The following is a 13,267-nucleotide window of genomic DNA, read 5'->3' on the forward strand; positions in this document are numbered from 1 at the left end:
AGAATCAGATTATACCCTACAGATATAAGATAAAGATACATGTATATGTACACAATGTTGATACACCGTAATGAGATCTGATTATACCCCTACAGATATAAGATACAGACACATGTATATGTACACAGTGTCGATACAGTAATGAGATCTGACTTATACCTACACGCATATAAGATACAGACACATGGCATATGTGCACGATGTGATAAAGTAATGAGATCTGATTATACCTACAGATATAAGATAAAGACACATGCATATGTGCACTATGTGATAAAGTAATGAGATCTGATTATACCTACAGATATAAGATAAAGACACATGTATATGTACACAATGTGATAAAGTAATGAGATCTGATTATACCTACAGATATAAGATACAGACACATGACTATGTGCACAATTGTGATAAAGTAATGAGATCTGATTATACTCTACAGATATAAGATAAAGACACATGAATATGTGCACTATGTGATAAAGTAATGAGTTCTGATTTACCTACAGATATAGATAAAGACACATGTATTTGTACACATGTGATACAGTAATGAGATCTGATTATACCTACAGATGTAAGATACAGACACATGTATATTGTACGAATGTGATACAGTAATGAGATCTTATTATACCTACAGATATAAGATAAAGACACATGTATATGTGCACTATGTGATAAGTAATGAGAACCTGATTATACTACAGATATAAGATAAAGACACATGTATATGTACACAATGTGATACAGTAATGAGATCTGATTATACCTACAGATATAAGATACAGACACATGTATTTGTACACAATGTGATACAGTAATGAGATCTGATTATACCTACAGATATAGATAAAGACACATGTATATGTACACAAGTGTGATACAGTAATGAGATCTGATTATACCTACAGATATAAGATAAAGTCTCATGTATATGTACACAATTTGATAAATTAATGAGATCTGATTATTCCTACAGATATAAGATAAAGAATCATGTATATGTACACATTGTGATACAGTAATGAGATCTGATTATACCTACAGATATAAGATACAGACACATGTATATGTACACAGTGTGATAAAGTAATGAGATCTGATTATACCTACAGATATAAGATAAGACACATGTATATGTACACCAGTGTGATACAGTAATGAGATCTGATTATACCTACAGATATAAGATACAAGACACATGTATACTGTGCACAATGTGATACAGTAATGAGATCTGATTATACCTACAGATATAAGATACAGACATGTATATGTGCACTAGTGTGATAAACTAATGAGATCTGATTATACCTAAAGATATAAGATAAAGACACATGTATGTACACAATGTGATACAGTAATGAGATCTGATTTTACACTACAGATATAAGATAAATACACATGTATATGTACACATTGTGATACAGTAATGAGATCTGATTATACCTACAGATATAAGATAAAGACACATGTATATGTACACAATGTGATACAGTAATGAGATCTGATTATACCTACAGATATAAGATAAAGACATGTATATGTACACAATGTGATACAGTAATGAGATCTGATTATACCTACAGATATAGATAAAAGACACATGTATATGTACACAATGTGATACAGTAATGAGATCTGATTATACCTACAGATATAAGATAAAGACACATGTATATGTACACAATGTGATACAGTAATGAGATCTAATTATACCTACAGATATAAGATAGACACATTGTATATGTACACAGTGTGATACAGTAATGATATCTGATTATACCTAAGATATAAGCTACAGACACATGTAGATGTACACCACAGTGTGATACGTAATGAGATCTGATTATACCTACAGATATAAGATCACAGACACATGTATATGTACACAATGTGATAATGTAATGAGATCTGATTATACCTACAGATATAAGATACAGGAACAGTATATGTACACAGTGTGATACAGTAATGAGATATGATTATACCCTACAGATATAAGATAGACAATAGTATATGTCACAGTGTGATAATGTAATGAGATCTGATTATACCTACAGATATAAGATAAAGACACATGTATATGTACACAATGTGATACAGTAATGAGATCTAATTATACTACAGATATAAGATAAAGAACATTGTATATGTACACAATGTGTACAGTAATGAGATCTGATTATACCTACAGATATAAGATACAGAACACATGTATATGTACACAGTGTGATACAGTAATGGAGATCTTATTATACCTACAGATATAAGATAAAGACACATGTATATGTGCACTATGTGATAAAGTAATGAAATCTGTTTATACTACAGATATAAGATAAAGACACATGTATATTTAACACAATGTGATACAGTAATGAGATCTGATTATACCTACAGATATAAGATACAGACACATGTATATGTACACAATGTGATACAGTAATGAGATCTGATTATACCTACAGATCTAAGATAAAGACACATGTAATGTACACAATGTGATACAGTAATGAGATCTGATTATACCTACAGATATAAGATAAAGACACGTGTATATGTACACATTTTGATAAATTAATGAGATCTGATTATACCTACAGATATAAGATAAAGAAGCATGTATATGTACACAGTGTGATACAGTAATGAGAATCTTATTATACCTACAGATATAAGATACAGACACATGTATATGTACACAGTGTGATACAGTAATGAGATCTGATTATACCTACAGATATAAGATACAGACACATGTATATGTACACAGTGTGATACCGTAATGAGATCTGATTATACCTACAGATATAAGATAAAGACACATGTATATGTACACAATGTAATACAGTAATGAGATCTGATTATACCTACAGATATAAGATACAGACATGTATATGTGCACTATGTGATAAACTAATGAGATCTGATTATACCTACAGATATAAGATAAAGACACATGTATATGTACACAGTGTGATACAGTAATGAGATCAGATTATACCTACAGATATAAGATAAAGAGACATGTATATGTACACAATGTGATACAGTAATTGAGATCTGATTATACCTACAGATATAAGATACAGACACATGTATATGTACACAGTGTGATACAGTAATGAGATCTGATTATACCTACAGATATAAGATACAGACACATGCATATGTGCACTATGTGATAAAGTAATGAGATCTGATTATACCTACAGATATAAGATAAAGACACATGCATATGTGCACTATGTGATAAAGTAATGAGATCTGATTATACCTACAGATATAAGATAAAGACACATGTATATGTACACAATGTGATACAGTAATGAGATCTGATTATACCTACAGATATAAGATACAGACACATGCATATGTGCACTATGTGATAAAGTAATGAGATCTGATTATACCTACAGATATAAGATAAAGACACATGCATATGTGCACTATGTGATAAAGTAATGAGATCTGATTATACCTACAGATATAAGATAAAGACACATGTATATGTACACAATGTGATACAGTAATGAGATCTGATTATACCTACAGATGTAAGATACAGACACATGTATATGTACACAGTGTGATACAGTAATGAGATCTTATTATACCTACAGATATAAGATAAAGACACATGTATATGTGCACTATGTGATAAAGTAATGAGACCTGATTATACCTACAGATATAAGATAAAGACACATGTATATGTACACAATGTGATACAGTAATGAGATCTGATTATACCTACAGATATAAGATACAGACACATGTATATGTACACAATGTGATACAGTAATGAGATCTGATTATACCTACAGATATAAGATAAAGACACATGTATATGTACACAATGTGATACAGTAATGAGATCTGATTATACCTACAGATATAAGATAAAGACACATGTATATGTACACAATTTGATAAATTAATGAGATCTGATTATACCTACAGATATAAGATAAAGAAGCATGTATATGTACACAGTGTGATACAGTAATGAGATCTGATTATACCTACAGATATAAGATACAGACACATGTATATGTACACAGTGTGATACAGTAATGAGATCTGATTATACCTACAGATATAAGATAGACACATGTATATGTACACAGTGTGATACAGTAATGAGATCTGATTATACCTACAGATATAAGATAAAGACACATGTATATGTGCACAATGTGATACAGTAATGAGATCTGATTATACCTACAGATATAAGATACAGACATGTATATGTGCACTATGTGATAAACTAATGAGATCTGATTATACCTACAGATATAAGATAAAGACACATGTAAATGTACACAATGTGATACAGTAATGAGATCTGATTATACCTACAGATATAAGATAAATACACATGTATATGTACACAATGTGATACAGTAATGAGATCTGATTATACCTACAGATATAAGATAAAGACACATGTATATGTATACAATGTGATAAAGTAATGAGATCTGATTATACCTACAGATATAAGATAAAGACAGATGTATATGTACACAATGTGATACAGTAATGAGATCTGATTATATCTACAGATATAAGATAAAGACATGTATATGTACACAATGTGATACAGTAATGAGATCTGATTATACCTACAGATATAAGATAAAGACACATGTATATGTACACAATGTGATACAGTAATGAGATCTGATTATACCTACAGATATAAGATAAAGACACATGTATATGTACACAATGTGATACAGTAATGAGATCTAATTATACCTACAGATATAAGATAGACACATGTATATGTACACAGTGTGATACAGTAATGATATCTGATTATACCTACAGATATAAGCTACAGACACATGTATATGTACACAGTGTGATACAGTAATGAGATCTGATTATACCTACAGATATAAGATACAGACATGTATATGTACACAATGTGATAATGTAATGAGATCTGATTATACCTACAGATATAAGATACAGACACATGTATATGTACACAGTGTGATACAGTAATGAGATCTGATTATACCTACAGATATAAGATAGACATGTATATGTACACAGTGTGATAATGTAATGAGATCTGATTATACCTACAGATATAAGATAAAGACACATGTATATGTACACAATGTGATACAGTAATGAGATCTGATTATACCTACAGATATAAGATAAATACACATGTACATGTACACAATGTGATACAGTAATGAGATCTGATTATACCTACAGATATAAGATAAAGACACATGTATATGTATACAATGTGATAAAGTAATGAGATCTGATTATACCTACAGATATAAGATAAAGACAGATGTATATGTACACAATGTGATACAGTAATGAGATCTGATTATATCTACAGATATAAGATAAAGACATGTATATGTACACAATGTGATACAGTAATGAGATCTGATTATACCTACAGATATAAGATAAAGACACATGTATATGTACACAATGTGATACAGTAATGAGATCTGATTATACCTACAGATATAAGATAAAGACACATGTATATGTACACAATGTGATACAGTAATGAGATCTAATTATACCTACAGATATAAGATAGACACATGTATATGTACACAGTGTGATACAGTAATGATATCTGATTATACCTACAGATATAAGCTACAGACACATGTATATGTACACAGTGTGATACAGTAATGAGATCTGATTATACCTACAGATATAAGATACAGACATGTATATGTACACAATGTGATAATGTAATGAGATCTGATTATACCTACAGATATAAGATACAGACACATGTATATGTACACAGTGTGATACAGTAATGAGATCTGATTATACCTACAGATATAAGATAGACATGTATATGTACACAGTGTGATAATGTAATGAGATCTGATTATACCTACAGATATAAGATAAAGACACATGTATATGTACACAATGTGATACAGTAATGAGATCTAATTATACCTACAGATATAAGATAAAGACACATGTATATGTACACAATGTGATACAGTAATGAGATCTGATTATACCTACAGATATAAGATACAGACACATGTATATGTACACAGTGTGATACAGTAATGAGATCTTATTATACCTACAGATATAAGATAAAGACACATGTATATGTGCACTATGTGATAAAGTAATGAGATCTGATTATACCTACAGATATAAGATAAAGACACATGTATATTTACACAATGTGATACAGTAATGAGATGTGATTATACCTACAGATATAAGATACAGACACATGTATATGTACACAATGTGATACAGTAATGAGATCTGATTATACCTACAGATATAAGATAAAGACACATGTATATGTACACAATGTGATACAGTAATGAGATCTGATTATACTACAGATATAAGATAAAGACACATGTATATGTACACAATTTGATAAATTAATGAGATCTGATTATACCTACAGATATAAGATAAAGAAGCTTGTATATGTACACAGTGTGATACAGTAATGAGATCTGATTATACCTACAGATATAAGATACAGACACATGTATATGTACACAGTGTGATACAGTAATGAGATCTGATTATACCTACAGATATAAGATACAGACACATGTATATGTACACAGTGTGATACAGTAATGAGATCTGATTATACCTACAGATATAAGATAAAGACACATGTATATGTACACAGTGTGATAAGTAATGAGATCTGATTATACCTACAGATATAAGATACAGACACATGTATATGTACACAATGTGATACAGTAATGAGATCTGATTATACCTACAGATATAAGATACAGACACATGCATATGTGCACTATGTGATAAAGTAATGAGATCTGATTATACCTACAGATATAAGATAAAGACACATGCATATGTGCACTATGTGATAAAGTAATGAGATCTGATTATACCTACAGATATAAGATAAAAGACACATGTATATGTACACAATGTGATACAGTAATGAGATCTGATTATACCTACAGATATAAGATACAGACATGTATATGTGCACTATGTGATAAAGTAATGAGATCTGATTATACCTACAGATATAAGATAAAGACACATGTATATGTACACAATGTGATACAGTAATGAGATCTGATTATACCTACAGATATAAGATAAAGACACATGTATATGTATACAATGTGATAAAGTAATGAGATCTGATTATACCTACAGATATAAGATAAAGACATGTATATGTACACAATGTGATACAGTAATGAGATCTGATTATACCTACAGATATAAGATAAAGACACATGTATATGTACATAATATGATACAGTAATGAGATCTGATTATACCTACAGATATAAGATAAAGACACATGTATATGCACACAATGTGATACAGTAATGAGATCTTATTATACCTACAGATATAAGATAAAGACACATGTATATGTACACAATGTGATACAGTAATGAGATCTGATTATACCTACAGATATAAGATAAAGACACATGTATATGTACACAATGTGATACAGTAATGAGATCTTATTATGCCTACAGATATAAGATAAATACACATTTATATGTACACAGTGTGATACAGTAATGAGATCTGATTATACCTACAGATATAAGATAAAGACACATGCATATGTACACAATGTGATACAGTAATGAGATCTGATTATACCTACAAATATAAGATAAAGACACATGTATATGTACACAATGTGATATAGTAATGAGATCTGATTATACCTACAGATATAAGATAAAGACACATGTATATGTACACAATGTGATACAGTAATGAGATCTGATTATACCTAGATATATAAGATAAAAACACATGTATATGTACACAATGTGATACAGTAATGAGATCTGATTATACCTACAGATATAAGATAAAGACACATGTATATGTACACAGTGTGATACAGTAATGAGATCTGATTATACCTACAGATATAAGATACAGACACATGTATATGTACACAGTGTGATACAGTAATGAGATCTGATTATACCTACAGATGTAAGATACAGACACATGTATATGTACACAATGTGATAAAGTAATGAGATCTGATTATACCTACAGATATAAGGTAAAAACACATGTATATGTACACAATGTGATAAAGTAATGAGATCTGATTATACCTACAGAAATAAGATAAAGACACATGTATATGTACACAATGTGATACAGTAATGAGATCTGATTATACCTACAGATATAAGATACAGGCACATGTATATGTACACAATGCGATAAAGTAATGAGATCTGATTATACCAACAGATATAAGATAAATACACATGTATATGTGAACTATGTGATACAGTAATGAGATCTGATTATACCTACAGATATAAGATACAGACACATGTATATGTACACAATGTGATAAAGTAATGAGATCTGATTATACCTACAGATATAAGATAAAGACACATGTATATGTACACAGTGATACAGTAATGAGATCTGATTATACCTACAGATATAAAATACAGACACATGTATATGTACACAGTATGATAAAGTAATGAGATCTGATTATACCTACAGATATAAGATACAGGCACATGAATATGTACACAGTGTGATACAGTAATGAGATCTGATTATACCTACAGATATAAGATAAAGACACATGTATATGTACACAATGTGATACAGTAATGAGATCTGATTATACCTACAGATATAAGATAAAGACACATGTATATGTACACAATGTGATAAAGTAATAAGATCTGATTATACCTACAGATATAAGATACAGGCACATGTATATGTATACAATGCGATAAAGTAATGAGATCTGATTATACCTACAGATATAAGATAAAGACACATGTATATGTACACAATGTGATAAACTAATGAGATCTTATTATACCTACAGATATAAGATAAAGACATGTATATGTACACAATGTGATACAGTAATGAGATCTGATTATACCTACAGATATAAGATACAGACACATGTATATGTACACAATGTGATACAGTAATGAGATCTGATTATACCTACAGATATAAGATAAAGACACATGTATATGTACACAGTGTGATAATGTAATGAGAGTGATTATACCTACAGATATAAGATAAATACACATGTATATGTACACAATGTGATAAAGTAATGAGATCTGATTATACCTACACATATAAGATAAAGACACATGTATATGTGCACTATGTGATAAAGTAATGAGATCTGATTATACCTACAGATATAAGATAAAGACACATGTATATGTACACAATGTGATAAAGTAATAAGATCTGATTATACCTACAGATATAAGATAAAGACACATGTATATGTACACAATGTGATACAGTAATGAGATCTGATTATACCTACAGATATAAGATACAGACATGTATATGTACACAATGTGATAAAGTAATAAGATCTGATTATACCTACAGATATAAGATAAAGACACATGTATATGTACACAATGCAATAAAGTAATGAGATCTGATTATACCTACAGATATAAGATACAGGCACATGTATATGTATACAATGCGATAAAGTAATGAGATCTGATTATACCTACAGATATAAGATAAAGACACATGTATATGTACACAATGTGATAAACTAATGAGATCTGATTATACCTACAGATATAAGATAAAGACATGTATATGTACCACAATGTGATACAGTAATGAGATCTGATTATACCTACAGATATAAAGATACAGACACATGTATATGTACACAATGTGATACAGTAATGAGATCTGATTATACCTACAGATATAAGATAAAGACACATGTATATGTACACAGTGTGATAATGTAATGAGAGTGATTATACCTACAGATATAAGATAAATACACATGTATATGTACACAATGTGATAAAGTAATGAGATCTGATTATACCTACACATATAAGATAAAGACACATGTATATGTGCACTATGTGATAAAGTAATGAGATCTGATTATACCTACAGATATAAGATAAAGACACAAGTATATGTACACAGTGTGATAAAGTAATGAGATCTGATTATACCTACAGATATAAGATACAGACACATGTATATGTACACAATGTGATACAGTAATGAGATCTGATTATACCTACAGATATAAGATACAGACACATGTATATGTACACAGTGTGATACAGAAATGAGATCTGATTATACCTACATATATAAGATACAGACACATGTATATGTACACAGTGTGATACAGTAATGAGATCTGATTATACCTACAGATATAAGATACAGACACATGTATATGTGCACTATGTGATACAGTAATGAGATCTGATTATACCTACAGATATAAGATACAGACACATGTATATGTACACAGTGTGATACAGTAATGAGATCTGATTATACCTATACAGATATAAGATAGACACATGTATATGTACACAATGTGATAAAGTAATGACATCTGATTATACAACAGATATAAGATAGACACATGTATATGTGCACAATGTTGTAAAGTAATGAGATCTGATTATACCTACAGATATAAGATAAAGACACATGTATATGTACACAGTGTGATAATGTAATGAGATCTGATTATACCTACAGATATAAGATAAAGACACATGTATATGTACACAATGTGATACAGTAATGAGATCTGATTATACCTACAGATATAAGATACAGACACATGAATATGTACACAATATGATACAGTAATCAGATCTGATTATACCTACAGATATAAGATAGACACATGTAAATGTACACAATTTGATACAGTAATGAGATCTGATTATACCTACAGATATAAGATACAGACACATGTATATGTACACAGTGTGATACAGTAATGAGATCTGATTATACCTATACATATATAAGATACAGACACATGTATATGTACACAATGTGATAAAGTAATGAGATCTGATTATACCTACAGATATACGATAGACATATATATGTACACAGTGTGATAAAGTAATGACATCTGATTATACAACAGATATAAGATAAATACACATGTATATGTGCACAATATGATAAGGTAATGAGATCTGATTATACCTACATATATAAGATAGACACATGTATATGTACACAGTGTGATAATGTAATGAGATCTGATTATACCTACAGATATAAGATAAAGACACAGGTATATGTACACAGTGTGATAAAGTAATGAGATCTGATTATACCTACAGATATAAGATAAAGGGACATGTATATGTACACAATGTGATAAAGTAATGAGATGTGATTATACCTACAGATATAAGATAAAGACACATGTATATGTACACAATGTGATAAAGTAATGAGATCTGATTATACCTACAGATATAAGATAAAGACACATGTATATGTACACAATGTGATAAAGTAATGAGATCTCATTATATCTACAGATATAAGTTAAAGACACATGTATATGTACACAGTGTGATACAGTAATGAGATCTGATTATACTCACAGATATAAGATACAGACACATGTATATGTACACAATGTGATAAAGTAATGAGATCTCATTATACCTACAGATATAAGATAAAGACACATGTATATGTAAACAGTGTGATAATGTAATGAGATCTGATTATACCTACAGATATAAGATAGACATGTATATGTACACAATGTGATACAGTAATGAGATCTGATTATACCTACATATATAAGATAGACACATGTATATGTACCACAGTGTGATAATGTAATGAGATCTGATTATACCTACAGATATAAGATAAAGACACATGTATATGTACACAATGTGATAAAGTAATGAGATCTGATTATACCTACAGATATAAGATAAAGACACATGTATATGTACACAATGTGATAATGTAATGAGATCTGATTATACCTACAGATATAAGATACAGACACATGTATATGTACACAGTGTGATAAAGTAATGAGATCTGATTATACCTACAGATATAAGATAAAGAAGCAGGTATATGTACACAATGTGATAAAGTAATGAGATCTGATTATATCTACAGATATAAGATACAGACATATGTATATGCACACAATGTGATAAAGTAATGAGATGTGATTATACCTACAGATATAAGATAAAGACACATGTATATGTACACAATGTGATACAGTAATGGGATCTGATTATACCTACAGATATAAGATACAGACACATGAATATGTACACAGTGTGATACAGTAATGAGATGTGATTATACCTACAGATATAAGATAAAGACACATGCATATGTGCACTATGTGATAAAGTAATGAGATCTGATTATACCTACAGATATAAGATAAAGACACATGTATATGTACACAATGTGATACAGTAATGAGATCTGATTATACCTACAGATATAAGATACAGACACATGAATATGTACACAATATGATACAGTAATCAGATCTGATTATACCTACAGATATAAGATAGATACATGTAAATGTACACAATTTGATACAGTAATGAGATCTGATTATACCTACAGATATAAGATACAGACACATGTATATGTACACAGTGTGATACAGTAATGAGATCTGATTATACCTATACATATATAAGATACAGACACATGTATATGTACACAATGTGATAAAGTAATGAGATCTGATTATACCTACAGATATAAGATAGACATATATATGTACACAGTGTGATAAAGTAATGACATCTGATTATACAACAGATATAAGATAAATACACATGTATATGTGCACAATATGATAAGGTAATGAGATCTGATTATACCTACATATATAAGATAGACACATGTATATGTACACAGTGTGATAATGTAATGAGATCTGATTATACCTACAGATATAAGATAAAGACACAGGTATATGTACACAGTGTGATAAAGTAATGAGATCTGATTATACCTACAGATATAAGATAAAGAGACATGTATATGTACACAATGTGATAAAGTAATGAGATGTGATTATACCTACAGATATAAGATAAAGACACATGTATATGTACACAATGTGATAAAGTAATGAGATCTGATTATACCTACAGATATAAGATAAAGACACATGTATATGTACAGAATGTGATAAAGTAATGAGATCTCATTATATCTACAGATATAAGTTAAAGACACATGTATATGTACACAGTGTGATACAGTAATGAGATCTGATTATACTCACAGATATAAGATACAGACACATGTATATGTACACAATGTGATAAAGTAATGAGATCTCATTATACCTACAGATATAAGATAAAGACACATGTATATGTACACAGTGTGATAA

Source organism: Bombina bombina, chromosome 6, assembly GCF_027579735.1.
Source record: "Bombina bombina isolate aBomBom1 chromosome 6, aBomBom1.pri, whole genome shotgun sequence".
Lineage (NCBI taxonomy): Eukaryota > Metazoa > Chordata > Amphibia > Anura > Bombinatoridae > Bombina > Bombina bombina.